This window comes from Tarenaya hassleriana, unplaced genomic scaffold, assembly GCF_000463585.1.
Source record: "Tarenaya hassleriana unplaced genomic scaffold, ASM46358v1 Cleome38, whole genome shotgun sequence".
NCBI classification, from domain to species: domain Eukaryota; kingdom Viridiplantae; phylum Streptophyta; class Magnoliopsida; order Brassicales; family Cleomaceae; genus Tarenaya; species Tarenaya hassleriana.
The window spans coordinates 513,021-533,918 of NW_010966774.1; the positions used below are offsets into that span (position 1 = coordinate 513,021).

The following is a 20,898-nucleotide window of genomic DNA, read 5'->3' on the forward strand; positions in this document are numbered from 1 at the left end:
TATATATATATGTATAAATACATGTATATTTTGTGTATATATATTTTATATATATATAGGAAATATATATTATACATATATGTATATGAATTCGAATATATATATATATATATTTCAATTGATTTTTCAATTAAAATCCAAATTTTCATTCGATGTCCGTTGGAATTTTTTTTTAAAATTTTGAAAAAAATTTCCAACCGGCATCCGTTGGAATTCGGTTGGAATTTTTTTTAAAAAAATTTTCAAAAAAATTTCCAACCGGCATCCGTTGGAATTCGGTTGGAATTTTTTTTAAAAAAATTTCCAAAAAAAATTCCAACCGGCATCCGTTGGAATTCCGTTGGAATTGTTTTCTAACAAACATCCGTTGGAACTCCGTTAAAAATTTGCAACCGATTTTTCCAACGTTAATCCGTTGAAAATTTCCAACGGATATCCGTTGGAAATACCGTTGGAAATTTCCAACCCAATTTTTTCAATTGAATACGTTGAAAATTCCGTTAAAAATTTCCATCGGGTGTTTCCAACGGATACCCGTTGGAAATTTTCAGCGGAATTTTAACGGAAATCGTCGTTGAAACGCCGTTGAAAATCCGTTGGAAATTTTTCAACGGACAAATCCGTTGGAAAATCCGTTGGAATTCGAGGATTTTTTTGTAGTGTGATGAGGCACTAGATGGAGAAGAGAGAAAACAAGTTCATGTAACATTGGTCGGTGATGTAAGACATGGGAATGAGATTTTTCATGTCGATTTGCATGAAGATGTGCGACATGAGAATGGCGTGGTTGTTGCCACTAATGATGTTGCAATTGAAGTTACGACTGACCTTGATAATACAGTTTCAGTAGGGTTAGACAATGCTGTTGCGATTGAGTTAGATAGTGCTGTTGGTATTTCAGTTCCAAGACAACCCCAAAAATTTTCATTCGAAGATAGATTGGGCCTTACAGTGGGTAAGGAGTTTGTGAATAAGGCTAAGTTAAAAATGAAGATAAAGAAAGCTTCAAATGATGCATGTTTTCAATACTATGTATATAAGTCGGATCGTCATACATGGGAAGCAAGATGCGCATTTCGAAGGAAAGGTTGCATGTGGCAATTGAGAGTAATAAAAAAGAAGAAATCTGATTTTTTTTACAGTGAGCAAGCATGTTCCCGTTCATAGTTGTTCACCGGTGTTTCAAGAAGAAGAAAATGGAACTGAAGAGATGGTTGTTGCCTATTTGAGAAGGCATTTTGCGGGACAAGTTGATCTTCCAAGAGCAAAAAGATTAATGTATTTGGTGGGTAAAGCTTGTAAATACAAAGTGTCATACTTCAGCATGGAGAGGGAGACAACGAGCTCAAAACAGTGTTTGGGGAAATCCGGCTGAGAACTACAATAAGCTCCCAAGTTATTTCCACATGTTCAAGGAAAAAACGAAGATATGGTAACACATATACATCTAGAAGATGATGGACGGACATTTAAGTATGCATCTTTTGCTCTAGGTGCTTGCATCAAAGGGTGGCATGCAATGCGAAAAGTGATTGCTATAGACGCAACACCTCTAAAAACTGCATATAATGGATTCTTAATTGTTGCAACTGCCCAAGATGGTAACTGACATCTATATCCTTTAGCTTGGGGTGTAGTTGATACAGAGAATGATGATTCTTGGGGTTGGTTTATGATAAGTTAGCAGAGGTGATTCCGGATAGTGATGATATGGTTATAATATCAGATCGATACCAAAGCATAGCAAATGTTATCGTGATGTGTATAAGAGAGCTAAACATACATTGTGCATACCACATATCCCAAAACATCAAGACGAGAGTGAATAAAGGATTACGAGGTAAAAAGAACAAAAATGGAGACAACGTTGCTGACATGTTCTATAAATGTGCCAAAGCTTACACGGAGAAATAGTTTAACAAAATGTGGGACGATTTCACAAAAAGGTGCGAAATGTATAACTACAAAGTAATTGTTGTGACATTTTTTTTTGTGATATGTATGAGACTTAATATGACTTTTTTCTGCATGTTCCCGAATGTCGCTGATTATGTGAATATCAGTGTTGAACCTGATAAATGGGCTAGGTGCTATTTTTCTGGAGAAAGATACAACATATTGACGACCAATGGCGCGGAGTTGATTAATTCTGTATTGAGAAAGGCGAGGACATTACCATTGCTTGGTTTGTTTGATACAATTGTGGACAAAACAGTTGAGTGGTGGTGCAAACGCAAGACGATGGCTTTTTCTTGTTCACATATACTAACACCGGATGTGGAGAAAGAATTGCACAAACGATATAGAGCATTAAAAAGGTTTATGGTGAGAGAGTTCAACCGAAATTGGAAGGAATACGAAGTCACCGACAATGATGGGAAAATGTTTTATGTTGACCTACAAAAGAAGTCATGTGAATGCAAGGTTTGGGATATTGATAAATACCCTTGTGCTCACGCGATTAAATCTTTGCATGAACATGGTGAGAAGGACAAGATACTTGAATATTGCTCAACCTACTATACGCGGACGACATAGGAGTGGGCATACATTGATATTGTATATCCGGTTTCGGATATGTCACTGGAATATTCCTGATCATATAGCAAATGTGAAAGTCAATCCTCCTGCTATAATTGGACCATGTCTTGGCCGAAGGAGAATGAAACAAATACCAAGTGCAGGGGAAAAACAAAGGAAGAAAAAAAAAGTCGAGGCTAAAACATGGAGATACAATCGAAAATGATGAAGAGCGTGAAACAAGGAGGACAAAGAAGCCGAAGAAGTTGAGGAGTACACCCCCAGAAATTGAGGTGCAGTTACACGATGAAATGTAATCCAAAATATTTTTTGTGCATTTCATCACTTAACTGTAATATTTTTTTGGATTTGGTATCTCTAAAATCAGGTTATGAACTATGCAAGCTTTTTTTTGCTAATATAATATTGATCAGGTTCTTTTCGGAAAATTTTCGTAATGTTGTCGAAAAAATGTTAAAGTAATTAGTCGCAATATTAAAACATACAAAACGTTTTAAGAGAAGGACCCATATGAACACGTGGAATAAAAAGTCGGCAGATTTTGTCTTATTTACGCATAAAACAAATTTATTACGACTTATATTACGTCGAATTTTGACTACGTTGTGACTACGTTATGACTACGTATCAACTACATAGATTTTTAAAAATATCTAAAACTCGTAAATTGTGATCAATTTTGATTGATGATTAATACATATATTATAATCAATATAAATGGGTTTAAAGTTACAATTTTTTTTTAAATTTATAAGTAATAAGATAAAGATGAATGAAAGTGTTCTAATCTAGTTAATACACATCTACTTCTGCATAACCAAGTTGTTATAGAAATGAGATTAATATTACATATTACGTTTCCAAACACATTTTTATTGCTTATAATACATATATTATGTGTGACACGAGCAAATATAGTCATAATTCTCAACTTTCGAACACTTTCAAAAATTTGTATGGTAGTAACGTAGTAGTAACTAGTCATACGTAGTCGTAACATAATCAAAATTTGTCGCAATGAGTCGTAAACAATTTATTTTGTGAGTGAATAAAACAAAATCCGCCATTTTTTTATTCCACGTGTTTATGTGGATCCCTCCTCTCAAAAATTTTGTACTTTAATTTTTTTTGTTCGTTTGAGTGAATCTAACACGTTTTTGTATTTTTGAATATTGCGACTAATTACTTTAACATTTTTTCGACTATATCACAAAAAAATTTCAAACAAACTACGTTCAACATAAGTGGTGATATTTTACCATTATATTTTATGTTATCTGTTTGAATATTACGACTAATTTATTTCAACATTTTTACGGCTAAATTACGATTTTTTCAAAAAAATAACATATTTATTTTTTCGTTTTCCAAATTCTTAACAAGTTCAAATCAATTCCAACACTTAACCTAAATTCAGACATTACAAATCCAAAAGTTAAAACATAGATCAGAGATTACATATCCTAAAAGTTCAAGCACTTAACCTGAACTCAGACATTACAAATCCAAAAAAAGTTAAAACACCTAACATAAGTGCACAGATCACATAATTCCACAATTTCATCACATAACAGAAGTTAAAACACTTAACGTAATCCAGATATTCCTAATTACCTTTGCCTTTTTTTCCCTTTCCTCTTCATCGGCTTCTTATAATTCCACCTTTCGGATTAATAGCTTTCATTATGTCAGCCCATGGACGATGTTTTAGAGGATGCCTTTACTGATCTTTTACATCTACCTTTATCAACAACTCCCATCTCTTCTTGGTTTCCTTCAATTTCATCTATTTCTGCTTCCTTCTCAGCGTGCTCCCCTCCATCTTTCTGTTCTTGTTCATCAGCTTGCTCTCCTTCTCCATCTTTCTGTTCTTTTTCTTCAGCTTGCTCTCCTTCAGCATCTTTCTGATCTTCGTTTTCATCTGAACTCTATTCTTCTTCTTCTTCTTCAGCTTGTTCTCTTTCGATCTCTCCATCTTTCTCCTTTTCTTCCTCTGAACTCTCTTTTTCTTCCTCATCATCTTCTCCTACTTCTTTCTCTCCATCATTCTCTTTTTCTTCCTGTGAACCCTCATCTTCTTCTTCCTTTGAACCCTCCTCTTCTTCTTCTAAATCCCCTTTGTCTTCAGCTAATTTCCCAAGATCATCCGCAATCACCCTTTTCGGGTTTCCATCACCTTCTTCTTCTATTTCTGTAACATTTTGTATTGCCAACTCATTTATCTCCATAGGAATATTACCAATATCATCTTCGACATCAAGTGGAGAACTCACATGTTCACTTCTCCTACGAGGTTCACTTGTTCCTGTATGAGTTGCTGCATGTCTACTTGAAGTCTCACCCTTTTCATTTGTTCCCAAGATCTCGCTCATCTTCTTCATCAAGAACACGATTCTAGTCTCCATTTCAAAGGGTAAGTCATACTTACCCGCTGCGACTATGCATGCAGCAACCACTTTCTTCAATTTTTCAACTTGTCCATCACCTACCTTTTTTTCTATTTTGTCTAAACAATCCTTCAACCCAGCCACCTGCCTGCTTAAAAAACCAACCCTTCCTTTCAAATTTCTCATTTCACACTTCAGTTGTTTCAAGTCTTGAGCCTTTTTTCTTATTTGTTCCCCTTGAACAACATTGCCTATATCGGTTGGTTCTTCTTCTTTCTCTATTTCTTCTCCTTCTTCTTCTTCCTCATCCTCCTCATTCACTTGTCTTTTATTTTTTCTTGGTTTCCCTCTTTTTTTTCAGATTTCTTGGCTGAAGCAGGAGCTTTTCTTTTGTTGTGTTTCTTCATCATCGGAACTACGACGCGTGATTTCACGTCGTCCTCAAGTATATCGTTCCAACTTACAGCATTTGGATTTTTGGCCAACCTCTTCATCCATTTTATCCACAACTTCATCTTTGTTATCTTTGTCTAATTCAACATTTGCAACCAATTGCCTTTCTTCCTCCCTTATCATGAGAATGCTGTCAATGTTCTGAAACGAATGTTAAAACAAATCAATATATTTATTGTGTACATTAAAACTTATAATTTACGGCTGACAAACTATTTCATTAAGGTACTGCATAAAAATTCTTAAGTTTAGTTGTGTACATGTGATCTACCCATCTTTGCTAACCCTTGTTTCATACCATATTTTTTATTTGGTATGAAGCACTTTCTGCACATGCGCGGACAAGTTGGTATAACATTTCCTCTCGGTGCCACATCATTGTACCATCTACCATGACGAAGTCTAGGAATACACTCGAAAGGCAGCATCAGCATTTTAAACCACACAAACATTAATATTGTATTTTCTCATTCTCTCATTTCATCACTCTTTAATATATTTACTTTATTTAAATCACTTACCGTAAGTGGAATTATGAAACCTGGCAGGTTCCATTGACTGACTGGTTTTCTATGCCCATTCAAGTAATTGAACACATAACTCAGAACATTTTCAAAGGTAAATGTTCCCCAAGGAAATGTTTCACATACCTCTATATCGTTAACAATCCTCAGCAAAAATGGTTTAACGACTTCATTGTGTTGGTGCCCTATGACATGACTAAGTAACACCAAATAAGCCATCTTGTATCTGTCCTGCACTTCATCTACACACAATTTACCAAACTTTTTTCTAACATCTGTCTTGAGAATCCTCTCATAACTTTCCTCCCCAAAATGCTTTCTGTAGAAATCAGTTCCGCCAAGTTCCTCCAAGTTCTCCGGTAATGGATTACAATTCAGGCCCGAAAGAACTGCATGCTCCCACAATGAATACCGAATTGGTACTCCATTAATACAGAACCACAATTCATTATCTTTCTTCGTTCTGATAGTCCGATTGATGAGTGCTACCATTAAACTCAGCTTCAATGTTTGCTTCTTTTTCATGTGAAAGATATGCCTTAGTTGCGATCGTTGTGCGAAAAATTCAAGCTCTTCAACAGTCATACACTTTTCTAAAAAATCCACAGCTTCTAGGTGGAAACACTCTGATGATACCTTGACTGATATATCATTCATATCATCAAACTCATAGTAGAATTCTGGTTTGGAGAGTTTATTAATCTGCAATAAAAACAAGTATATCCAAATATACATATCAGAATCATTTACTAATATACTCATTTATCAATCTTCACTATTTTTATCCAGTAAATTCAAAGTAACTACTTTTTCAATTTTTTTTGCAATCTTCTAATTATAGTGAGTTTACAATTTACTACAACAATTTTGCAATTTTAATTTACAATCTCTTTCTACAACATTTCGTTTTCTATCTTCTGCTATTCAAAGTGACTACTTTTTCATTTTTTTTTAAATCTTCTAATTACAGTGAGTTTATAATCTACAACAACAATTTTGCAATTTTAATTTTATAGTCCCTTACTACAACATTTCGTTTTCTATCTTCTGCTATTTTCTACCGGAATCAACCAAACCCTAAAAAATACAAAATCAAAACTTTAACCCAAAAAATTCACACATCAAAACTCTAACCCTAAAATTATACATATCTTTAACAGGTTGGGGAATATTTACAGTTTTTTCAGAAGAAGAAGCCATTCTCATCGATCTCCTAGACTCTTCTATTTTTGTCGGACTGGAAAAGAAGTTTCATTGCCACTCGAAGCCACTGCTGACTACTTCTCCCCATTTTCCGGGTCTTGTTCTGACCGTCACTGATTTTGGATTGATCTTCAATTTCTATCTTTTCTCTCTTGCAAAATCGACAGAATGCGAAAAATGGAAAGCGAAATGAGCCCTATTTTTTTTGTTTCCAGATATATCGTGGGGAAGCAAACTAAGAAACTTATTTTCCCACGTTTATATTCATTAAGGACAAGTAAGTCTTTTCCAGATGAAAGAGGGGTAAGATAGACTTTTAATAATGTGTTCTAATTTTGTTGTGTACCGAAGAAATAATTGTGACACGGACGTGTATTTGTGAAGTTTCCCCGTGGGCAAGAGGAGCGTGACTCCACGCGCGGCTTCTTGTGGATATTTTCCCCTCCCTTTGCTGCCATCAGTAAGTTGTTTCTCTTCCCTTCGCTTGCTTGAGGATCATTGCTGAAATGTGCCATCTTTAAACCCCCATCCATACGCTTGTTAGTACATACATACATACATACATACATACATACATACATACATACATACATACATACATACATACATACATACATACATACATACATACATACATACATACATACATACATACATACATACATACATACATACATACATACATACATACATACATACTTAATTAAGAATGGAGCATCTCCCATGCCCTTGACGAAGAGAAGGGCTTAATGGCTAGTAAAATATGTCCTCCTCTGTGGGCCGTTTGGCAGATCTAGATGCATTAGCTGATTATTGAAATCAACAGCAGCCTCGCACCGGACAGGGGGTAAGTGCCAAGCATTAGAGTATTATACATCACTTACAAGAGAATAACGCGGGACTCCCAGTTGTCTAAGCCCCGTCTCTCCAAGACGTTCGATAAGTGGATATTGGGAGAGCCCAGAATCCCGCCAGAAATTGTGTTTTATCTTATTATCCCAATTGTTTCGGTTTAAAAAATTTCTAACGTTTTGTGGTGCTTGACTGTCAAAGTTCGTTGTTGTGTCATCAGTGGTGTGAGACGTAGTACTGATTACGGTAGACATGATGGATCAAAATTACTTGCAAAAGGAGCAACAACAGAAAATGTTGCAACATTGGTGATAGCGCTAATCTAGATGTATAAATAAGTTCAAGTAATAAAGAACCTAGACACAACGAATACCTCAAGGGTACGGATCGACTGTAATACCAGGGTTGAACACAGGGAATAGTTAACTCTATAAACAAGACTCGACCAAGAATCAAATCAGAAAATATCATATGAAGTATGTGAATATCGAAAATAAAGCAATAAACAAACTAAATAAAATCAGATAACTAAACCACCGTAGTTTCGGGATAACTTTAACACACAGGGATTGTTTCTAAGGATGAAGAATCTACGAATATCGAACTCTAATCGGGGACATCAAGTTCTAATCTCAGATTTTGGCTCTTTCAAGTCCCAAATCCACTATCCAATAATTCAACCTACTGATCTTTCAACCTAGTAGATTAAATAATCAAACACACTAACGATCACTATCACAGTTCCTGAATCGATTAACCTATCTTTCAATAGTTTTAATCAACTTATTCAATGAATTCATTCCGAATCTAATCCCAACTTTCATTACAAATCAGAATCTAAGATCAATCAATCAACATGTGTGACGGCCGAAACCTGTATCCCGCGACAATCACGAGTTGCGCATATGGACAACAATAAAATAAATACAATTATCGAAAATACGCAGGATTTAAAAATTATATAAATATGCAGCGGAGATGAATACAATTACGGTAGTGTAACTATCGGCAAATACAAAACTCGTAAATCGACACTACCAATCTTTTAGGAAACAAGAATCTGCGTAACTCTAACCTAAATCTTCTCGGTCTTCCTCTTCACACTCTTGCGCTATCTCGAGCTGAAACGTTGCATAAAAACGTCCTAAGTTATATGCTTAGTGAGTACTTCGGGTTAAACCCGAAGATCATACCCAAATTGCAAATGGCCAAGCACAACCAATATTACACACGCACTAGATAAATATGTATAACATATATGCACACCACATGCCATAAAACCAAGTTCACTCAACGAACAAGGGTTCATATATCACCCACAAACAGTCCAGATGACAAGTCATCGGACATAGCCGTCAAATCTTCTCGGATAACCACACGGATCTGGTCTCCTCAGTCCAGAACACATATACACAAGTCATAGCTCGACCCATCGGGTCTATCAGTAATACCGGTACCGTCAAATCATCTCCACGTGTGCATCACACACGTGGGTAAAGGCGCTCCATGTGCTACGCACATCCCCCGCTCTCCTCGGCCAACGCCGGAATAATAAAACACATCAACCCAATACCCCACTCCATAAAAACATATCACATCAACCATCCCCTCTGGTATCGATGTCACCTCTCGATACCAGAGCGCCAGGTGCCTCCTCCAGGCCACCACCGATTATGTCGAGCGAAGTAAGTACACAACTGACAACCTCTCGCCGGCCGTCCGCCACGGAAAAGCTCATCAGACCCGAGCTCAGGTCTTTCTGAGTCTTTCCGCATAATCTCATCGGGAGAATCCTCAATCCCGAGTCAGGAGTAAATGTATTGCCAGTCTCTGCCGGGAGAATCACTCAATCCTGAACTCGCTCCATAGCTAGTGGAACGTTGGCGCGGTCACAGAGTAACCGTAGGATTTTCTCAACCCCGTGGTAGCCGAATCACTCAAGACTACCACGTGTATTATCGGCTCCAAGCTCTGCCCGTAGGCAATCAATCACAATCATGCCTCCTCAATATAAAACCCGACCCAGGTCAGGGATCACAAAGAGGAGATCTCAGACAATGCAATCATCGGGATATCACCTCAAACCCACTACAATCATACGTTCAGCCTTATCCCGGCCCTCCGGAATAAAGTCTCACGCCATGCCAGCTACCCGATTTCCCAATCACACGCACTCGTATAATATCACATTTTAAGTATATATACACACGTCCTTACTTGTCATTTTGGTATATTGATTCCATTACGTTCATCTTATTCTTTTATCCTCTGATCCGATCAAATCGGGTTCTAACCATCTCAGATTACCAATTCAACTCGTTCCGAAGGTTTTACTTACGGTAGGTTGGTTTCATTCGAGTTTCGTGAGATTCAGGTAGGGAATGGGTCAAGGTAGGTCACGTATAGGGGTCGGTTGCATCGAATCTCGCTTGATCCGACGAAATGAGCCAAGACGGGAACACAGGTACCTGGAACGGACGATCTGTCTAAGCCAGACCGGACGGTCCGGTATGCCTGGTCCCGACGGTCTCGGTGAAGTGGAACGGTCGTTCCGCGAGTTGTGGACCGGACGGTCCTTGTCCGGAACAGACAGTCTGCGAGTTCTGGAACGGACAGTCCGCTTTCAGACCGAACAGTCTGGACCCGTCTTCTTCCTCGCAACCCTACAAAACCCTAGAACGGACGGTCCAATCTTGGACCGCTCAGTCTAGGCGAACCAGCAACTTCGGGTTCCAAAGTTTCGCACCAAACTCAACCAATTATAGCTCAAAACAACCTAGAGGTCATCAGGAACTCAAATCTAAGCTCAAACATGCGTGAATCGCACTCAAGGCACATAAATCTCCATTTTCAATTTGACTATCATTTTCGAATTTAATCCGAAATACTCACATGTCCTGTTTCTGGGCTCCGGGTTTTGTTGTTAGGGTTTCCTAGAGTTGATCTCTTGATTTTCCAGCCATTTCCCACGCAAATCGAGCTCCAATTCGGGGGCTTTCAGTCTGAACTCGCAAGAACACGAGGGAGAGGGAGAGAGCGAGTTTCTGGGCAAGTGAGTGCAGAATGGGGAGAGAGAGGCTCGTGTAGAAGAGATTGGCCGCCCCTAAGTCAAGCAGGAGGTGTCACACGCCGGTGAGTCGAAGGAATTGCGGCGGTGACTCAACAGAGAGAAGAGGCAGCGCAATTTCTCGGTTCTGTCCGCCGTCGGAACGGACGGTCCGGTAAGGCAGAACAGACGGTCTGCGTTGTGCAGACCGGACGGTTTACTACCCAGACCAGACATTCCGACCTATTTTCGTCTGTTTTTCCTTGCTCGGTTCGGTCTAATACTTTGGATTGGCTTGGCTAGGTTTGATTTTATGCTCTCGAGCCATTCTCTGGCACCTAAAACGGTCTTCTATGGGTTGGCGCGGAGGAGATAAGCCCATGAGGCATTATATTCTGTCGGTCTAGCCGATCTTCTTCTCCTTTTCTCTTCTTTGTTCAGCTCGGTTGTTCCACGTTAAACCAATTCGCCCGAGCGGCTTCATGTCGTGGTCTATTCCTCGTTAATCCTGTTAACGAAAATTAAGGGCTTATCGCCTAATCATCTCATTTCCATTGATCAAGCGTTGTCAATTTCGGTTTATAACTCTCTAATCCTTTTACCGAAATTCGGGGTGTTACAACATGCCAAGAAGATCAAAAGCAATAAACTCAATTCAATCAAACCGACGAGTATCGATAACGTAGTCTCGAAAAATAAAAACCAAACAAATCCCTACAAGATTAAATCCCTAACTACAGTGAAACAATTACTCACAACCCATAACAAAAAATGAGTTCAAATCAATAAAGAGAAACATGGAAAACAGATAGAGAAGAAACTCGTAGCGATCTCTCGACGACGGTCCGTGCAGATTGTATGTAGTAATTTCTTCGTTTCTTCACTTCTGCACGGTCGTGTTTGAACTCGACATGGTCGTGCTCAGATGCAACTCGAGCTAGAAACATTCTTTGTGTTCCGTTTCGATCCAATTTGCTCCGAAGTCCTCGATTATGCTCCTCTGGTGTCCATAATGTATCCGTTACCTGCTCAACCACTAAAGAATGCAACGGGAACAAAACCTAATCCTAAAATGTTCCTAAATGTCTAATAGTGCATAAAACCGACGCGAAAGTTCTAGACAATGGGCCTTAAAATAGAGAAGAAAATCATGTTATCAAACTCCCCCACACTTAGACTTTTGCTCGTCTCGAGCAAATATGCAATGAGAAAAACACCTGAGGGAGAACAAAGCTGATGATCAATCAAAATCCTCATGAGTTTCAAAAGCGAAACTTTTAGACACCATAAACTAACCTCGAACAAAATCAGATTTACCCTATTCAGATCCCCATTCCAAAAAATAATCATAACACTATAAGACGAGGCTCACTACCCAAGATTTCAGAAGGAACTTCAAGTTATCTACTAAACACGTTTCTCAAACCTATTTATCACTGTCTACAGGAATAATTCGGTCCACTCGGGTTCGGAATAGGTCTAGATATGGCAATGGGAAATCAAAAGTCCAAAGATCAACATCAAATGCATTCGCCATCCATCATCCTTGTTTGGGCTTTTTCTTTTTCCGAACCGCGGTGAGAATCAGATCAAGACTTCTTTCTTTTCATCATTCATATTTTTCTTTTTTTTCTTTTCTTATTTTTTTTTCTGGTCCCCCCTTTGCATGGCTTTTCTTTTCTCTCCTATTATTTTTTTCTTTTTTTTGCCCTTATGGTAATAATCGTTAGACGAATGTGTGATATCATCAAGGAAAACGAATGTAGAAGTCAAGAAGAGTAAGGTATGGGTAGTGGATAAATATGGCTTACTTTTGCCTCATGATGATTGTTGCCACTCTCAGACTACTTGTCTGTGCGTCTAAACGAATCAAAAGAAATAAAAATATAGTGGATTAAGACTCTCCAGACTATAGGGCCTAATATTTTTGAAAATGGGGAACGGTTCTTAGGGAAACATGCACGCTTGGATTAGAAATCTTTCAGTCCTTTTTTCATCCTAGGTAATGATTCATCTCATAGTCTATAAATCATTCATCAGGTCAAACTACATTTTTAGATAAGTCTGACAATCTATTCAAATGCTTAGATCAGCTAAACCAGGCGCATCTATACTTTAAAGGAATTTCTACTCTATCCTCATGAATCTTCTAACTGATCACCTGAAATCGGTTTTTCATGTATATGTCCTATATGATCCTAAGCTATATGAATGCGGATGCAAAACCTAGAGACATGTATATATGATCCTAAAGATGTTAGATGCTTTTATGCATGAAATGCAACTACATGCTCTGTTTTTGTATATTTTTTTTCAAATTTTTCTATGCAGACTATACTAAATGATATGTTGAAATGCATCAAAAACTGTCAAAATGGAAAAAACGAGTCATCAGACCATCCTCCCACAGACTTGAACAAGATACGTCCACAGTGTCAAGTCGCGTAGGGGAGAAGTGATAAAATAAACGAGAGAGAAACCAAAGAGGAAACGGGGAGAGAAGAATACTTAGCGTGAATGCATGATGCGATCCCCCATGGTGCTCAAGAATAGAAGATGAAGTGCAGACGATATCTCACAGCTCTCAACATATAAGTGGAATGTGGTGCAACCTTGTAAACAAAAATGACAGCACAAACCAAAACAACGCAACAAATAGAACAAGTACGGGTGATGCATCGTTAAGTCTGAAAAGTACAACCGAGTTCCAAAGACAGACTACGAATGAAAAAGAGAAAATGAAAGTGAAAGGAAAAAGAAAAGAACTATCAAACGCTCACTACTCGGGGGTGGTGGTGGTAGTCCCGGCTGATAATAGTATGGCGAGTACGGGTATCTAGGTGGTAGGGGGATTGGATGTGCGTCTATATCGGGTGTGTACCTCGTATCGTATCGGCGATGAAACTCCTGACAACGGTGCCAAAACCTTGATAGCGCTAATTTTGGTGTATAAATAAGCTCAAGTAATGAAGAACCTAGACACAGCGAATACTGCAAGGGTACGGATCGATTGTGATACCAGGATCGAATACAGGGAATAGTTAACTCCAAGAACACGACTCGACCAAGAATCAGATAAAAAATATCATATGAAGTATATGAATATCGAAAATAAAGCAATAAACAAACTAAGTAAAATCAGATAACTAAACCACCGTTGCTTCGGGATAATCTTAACGCGCAAGGATTGTTTCTAAGGATGGAGAATCTACGAAAATCGAACTCTAATCAGGGACCTCAAGTTCTAATCCCAGATTTTGGCTCTTAAGTCCCAAATCCAGTATCCGATAATTCAACCTATCGATCTTTCAACCTAATAAATTAAAGAATCAAACACATTAACGATCATTATCACAGTTCCTAAATCGATTAACCTATTTTTCAATAGTTTTAATCAATTCATTCAATGAATTCTTTCCGAATCTAATTCCAACTTTTATTGAAAATCAGAATCTAAGATCAATTAATCGACAAGCTAAGAAGATAAAAAATAATAAACTCAATTCAATCAAACCGACGAGTATCGATAACGTAGTCTCAAAAAATAAAAACCAAACAAATTCCTATAAGGTTAAATCTCTAGCTACAGTGTATGAAGAGATATGGAGAAGATTCGAGAAGATTACGTAATATTTAGATTTGATTTTATTTCTATATTTTCTATATTTATATTGATTAAATAAGATATACTGTGATTCTATTTTCTACCTATAAATATAATGTTAAATAATGAGAAATCCAATGATTCTCCGTCTATTTCTCTATTATGGTATTAGAGCTTCGGTTTTTGTTCTAAATATTTTTTTCTTATTAATAATGTTCATTGAATCTGAAAACGGCGATGAAGATGACGATGATATACTAACTCCAATAGTATCATCACCTTGAGTATCGTCTTGCATTTATTTTGTTTTTTTTCTTCTTGCTTTTTTCCCGACGACGGTGTTTATCACTGTCAATCCTAACCGATGTGCTTATTTTTTCTGACGACGTTCATTTATTGAGTCAACCCTAACCATGGTGAGATCTTTAAATCCGGTTTTTAGCCTCTTCGATTGGAATACTCCGATCTTCGATCCGCGCATTTGCCACCTTCTTTTTCCTTTTTTTCCGGCTTTAGCCGCGTGCATTTGCGCGGATCGACTCAAGCGTGTACAAGGGCAGAAGAACATTGTAACGACTCAAGGGCGGATCGACAAGTTCCAAACGATGGGTTTCGTGATCCAAAATTGCACAATTACTGCAAATGATGATCCGAAATCCGAGAAGGGTGAGTTCCAAAGCTTCTTGGGACGACCTTGGAAGAAATTCTTGCGAACCATCATGATGGAATCTACTATAGATTATGTGATTGATCTTGTTGGATGGTTGAGATGGCGAGAAACTGATTTCGCCATCGATACTCCTTTTTACGCCGAGTTCAAGAACGACAGAGCGAGTGGAGAAACCTTTCGAGAGTTAAAAGGCTCAGATTCAAGGTTATGAGCAAGGAAGAGGCATTGAACTACATTGTGGAACCCTTCTTACAAGGAAGTTGGGTCAGTTCCATGAGTTGTCCAGTTAAGTTCGGTCTTTATGAGCTTTGAAGGAGAAGAAATGAAAATGAACTTGTTTTTTGTGGAACAAGGTGGTTATTACAAAAATAAAAAATGGTAGATGGTAGTTGATGAACTAACTAAAGAAACATAATTAAAGTTGTCTTAATGAGTAAATATTGTGATTAACCAGTTTGTTATTACTTAGAATTTTGTTACACACAACAAAACTCGGGGCCTCTATAAATTAAAAGGAATTTCTTGATTATGGTTGGTTAAGACTGGTTTGGATATTCATTGACCTCAGTTTCTCTTAATTGATCCCATCTTTTACAAAGCTCAAAAATCATGTGAACCATTTGATTATGGTTGGTTAAGACCGGTTTAGGGTTACTAAAAAAAATTTCTCCAATAATAGGTTTCACATTGGTGTTATCAATGTTGCATACCCAATGATTTAACTTGGGTTTTTCAATACCGATATAAAATTTTGGTGTACCGGATTAGTAATTTTGGTTTGTACCTCCATAGATTAATCAAAATGAACATATTGATTCAATCATTTTCCATTGTTGTTAACCATCTAGAATATTTAAGTTAAACCAAGAAACGGAGTTGGATCTCTCAATTCCAATATGATTTTGGAAAATCGGATTGGTTTCTTTGAGTTTAATTTTTAGAGAAATTAAGGGCATTTCTTGGTTCACATCATATTCTAATGTCTTTAGCAATCTTAATTTCTTAAAGATAATCAAGAACAATGTTAGATTATTGAAAACCGGTGTGAATTTTAGAAATCCGGATCGTTTGTTTTTACTGGTGAATTGACCTTACTATTGATTTTCCAACAAAAATTGGATTTCTAAAATCAGTAGAATTTCGGTAATCTATATCGGTTTTAGTTGATTTATTTATGTTGAAAGAAATTGGAAATAACATATTGCAACAAGCAGATTATACAAAACTGATGTAAATTGGGTTAAATCGGCACTACAAGAAAAACACGAATTTGCGACAGAAAAATCTATCGCAAATACAAAGCAAATCTGTCGCAATTAAAATTTTGCAACAGATTGCAACATAATTGTTTCTGTACGTATAACATTATCGCAAAAATTTGTCGGTCGCCAATTTGTCGCAATTTTGCGACGGAGTTATGCGACAGATTATTTCGTCGCAAAATATTTTTGTAATTTAAAAAATATAAAAACTATATTATACATACGCATAAACATATATCTACATATACATACATTACACATATACATATATATACATATATATACACATATTTATACACATACATATACATATACATTTACATACACACATACACACATTCACATACACATATACACATGCACATACACATTCACATTCACATATATATACAACACACACATACACATACATATTCACACATATACACATATATATTCACATATATACATATATACATATGTACATATATATATTCACATATTTATATATATACACATACAAATTCACATATATACACACATGCATTAGCAAATTTTGAAGAAAAACGATTGTGGGCAAAAATTTCGATAGATTTTGATTTTTTGTTGAAATTTCGAAGTCTAGAGGAGAAAGACGAAGCCGTGACTTTTATTAAGTATTGCGACGAGCTTCTGGATAGGGGATACAAGGATGAATCGGAAACACCGAAATGAGAGGGATCCGAAGGCTGTGTAGGTCTACAGAGTCTAAGATAACTTAAAAGAATTAATTGAGTTACTCATAGCAACAAGATGCATCTACCTTTTCGATTGGCCATCTCGAGATAACTCCAAAGTTAAACGTGTTGGCCTTGGAGTAGTCTTAGGATGGGGGACCTCCTGGGAAGTACTTTCCGGGATGTGTGCGAGTGAGGACAAAGCACGCTAAAAGGTCTCGTGTTGGTGTGTGGGGACAACTCTATCATTCCGTTGCGGTATCGGGTCGTTACACCTTTCAAGAGTTAAATGGCCTAGATTCAAGGTTATGGGCAAGGAAGAGGCATTTAACTACATTGTGGAACCCTTCTTACAAGGAAGCTGGATCAGTTCCATGTCCAGTTAAGTTCGGTCTTTATGAGCTTTGAAGGAGAAGAAATGAAAATGAACTTGTTTTTTTGTGGAACAAGGTGGTTGTTACAAAAAAAAAATGTTAGATGGTAATTGATGAACTAAATAAAGAAACATAATTAAAGTTGTCTTAATGAGTAAATATTATGATTAACCAGTTTGTTATTACTTAGAATTTTGTTACACACAACAAAACTTGGGGCCTGTATAAACTAAAAGGAACTTCTTGATTATGGTTGGTTAAGACCAGTTTGGATATTCATTGACCTCGGTTTCCGTTAATTGATCCCATCAGTTTCTATTAATTGATCCCATCTTTTGCAAAGCTCAAAAATCATGTGAACCATTTGATTATGGTTGGTTAAGACCGGTTTAGGGTTACTAAAAAAAATCTCCAATAATAAGTTTCACATTGGTGTTACCAATGCTGCATCCTTAATGTAAACCAATGATCTAACTTGGGATTTTCAATACCGATATAAAATTTTGGTGTACAAGATTAATAATTTTAGTTTGGACCTTCATAGATTAATCGAAATGAACATCTTGATTCAATGATTTTCCATTGCTCTTAACCATCTAACTATTTAAGTTAAACCAAGAAATGAAGTTGGATATCTCAATTTCAATATAATTTTGGAAAATCGGATTGGTTTCTTGAGTTTAATTTTTAGAGAAATTAAGGGCATTTCTTGGCTCAAATCATATTCTATTGTCTTTAGCAATCTTAACTTCTTAAAGTTAATCAAGAACCGATGTTAGATTATTGAAAACGGGTGTGAATTTTAGAAATCTGGATCATTTGTTTTTACTGGTGAATTGACATATCTATTGATTTTCCAACAAAAATTGGATTTTCTAATATGAGTAGAATTTCGGTAATCTATATCGGTTTTAGTTGATTTATTTATGTTGAAAGAGATTGGAAATAATATATTGCAACAAGCAGATTATACAAAACTGATGTAAATTAGGTTAAACCGGTACTACAAGAAAAATATGAATTTGCGACAGAAAAATATGTCGCACATACAAGCAAATATGTCGCAATTAAAAATTTGCGACAGATTGCGACAGAATTGTTTCTGTCTGTATAACGTTGTCGCAAAAATTTGTCCGTCGCCAATCTGTCGTAATTTTGCGACAGATTATTTCGTCGCAAAATTTTTTTAAATTTACAAAAATATAAAAACTATATTATACATACGCATATACATATATCTACATATACATACATTATACATATACATATATACATATATATATATATATACACATATTCATACACATACACATACATATACATTTACATGTACATACACACATTCATACCCATATATATACACATAAATTTACATATACATATATATACACTTACACATATACATTACACACATACATAGACACACATTCATACATATTCATACATACACATTCACATACACACATACACACATTCAAATACATATACATATTCACATTCGCATTCACATTCATATACATACACAACACACATATACACACACATACAGAAACACATACAGACATTCATATACACGCATACACACGTACACATACACACATTCACATTCACATTCACATATATACACAACACACACATACACATATACATACACATACACATACATATACATATTCACATATATATATACACATATATATTCACATATATACATATATACATATATATTATATATATTCACATATTTATATATATACACATACAAATTCATATATACACCGTAAATATCTGAGACAATGAAGTTTGTATGTTTTGTGAGCAGCCGTTATGTATATAACTGGGCTTGAATGTGTCAGGATCAAGTTTTTAACTCAACATTTGTAATTATATCCTTTTTACGGATTTCCTTGTCAACAAATGGAGGAGCAGTTCAAGACACTGATCGTTCTCTTGCACTCCATAGCCATATCAGGAAATCTCAAAACATAGACTCAAGACATTTGTTTTAACAAGTTGATTGCTATCGCAAACTGGGAGATTTCTGTAGATATATAAAATACAGAAATTAAAATAGAAAGAAAGACAAATGAAAAAGAACGAAATTACTTTATTACTACATCTCTTCTTCTTGTTACGTAACAATGAAAATAAATCACATATTTATAGGAAGATTAACAAATGAAATAAAAAGAAAATATAGATATAATGGAAATAAATATAATACACAATATTTAACATAATATTGTGTTCGTTATTAATGAAAATAATATATCAAAATCTATATTTTCCTTCAATCACATATTCATCTTTCTATTTCAACAGTTAGCTGTCATATAGTTGAAGTTGTTCCTTGTAAACAAAAATCTGAATGTGATATGTTCCTATCAAGTTTTCATGAACTGCTCATGCATATGTTATCCCACAGAAAAGAAAAAAAAAGATTGGGTTCATGGTTTAGTCTACTACTTGCTTATTTTATTTATAATTGGAGTATAATTGGTTTTACATAGAATGATAAAATTCAGGTTTCGAGCAAGCTATCCAAGCATATGCAGTTCACGTGAGAGCGTTCCCTTGGACCACGTTGCTCGCATGATCCAATTGGACAAGTTGTTCCAGGAGTCGTGGAAGGGAGTCTCTTGCACAAGTTGCAAAGACAGCTCGATTCCTTCATGTTTGGACCCACTTTTACGTTAGACAAATACTTGTCTGATCCCATCACATGCCCTTGCAAATATCTCGGATTACAGGAAATTTAACGGCGGTTCATACTTTGATTATTCTGGGTTTCAATTATGGTATTGTTATAACATAGTTGTCATCATATAGCTATGGGCTATAGCACATTCTCTGTTACATTTGGATATAAAAGTGAAGAGTCAAAGCACACCCGAGCTTCCAGTGAAAATATACACAAACCTCCATGCATCATCTATCTGTACCTGAATACCAGGAGGTGTACGTATCTGTACAAATCTAACTCTCGTCTTCACCGTATATGATGCCTCACATGGGAAAAAGGCTTGGGATTGGGTTTAGCAGCAGCTTTTGTAATTGCCTTTGGATCCCCGAAAACATTCCAGAGCCTGAGCGTTTCATCTCCTGCCACTGAAGCAACCGTGCAACCATCGGGACTCTGCGTAACACATCGCCAACAAATAAAACAAGTTTAGGAACAAACAAATGTTAAGTTGTGAATCATCTTTGTTAGCTGCAACCGTCATGTCTATTTTTACCTGGGTCATAGATAGGACTCTCCAGGTATGACCTGTGAGCTCTGCCATTTT

General features: G+C 36.4%; 1 long non-coding RNA gene and 1 pseudogene across 1 annotated transcript; one reads left to right on the top strand and one right to left on the bottom strand.

The window, feature by feature from the left end:
• Window positions 1–15,592, top strand: part of LOC109117057 — a 36,017-nt pseudogene extending 20,425 nt beyond the window's left edge.
• Window positions 15,593–20,414: 4,822 nt separating this feature from the next.
• LOC104822828 lies at window positions 20,415–20,898 on the bottom strand. Its single transcript, XR_773258.1, has 2 exons — window positions 20,848–20,898; window positions 20,415–20,747 (listed from the first exon to the last, which is right to left on the bottom strand). It is a non-coding gene; the product is annotated as an uncharacterized LOC104822828 (long non-coding RNA).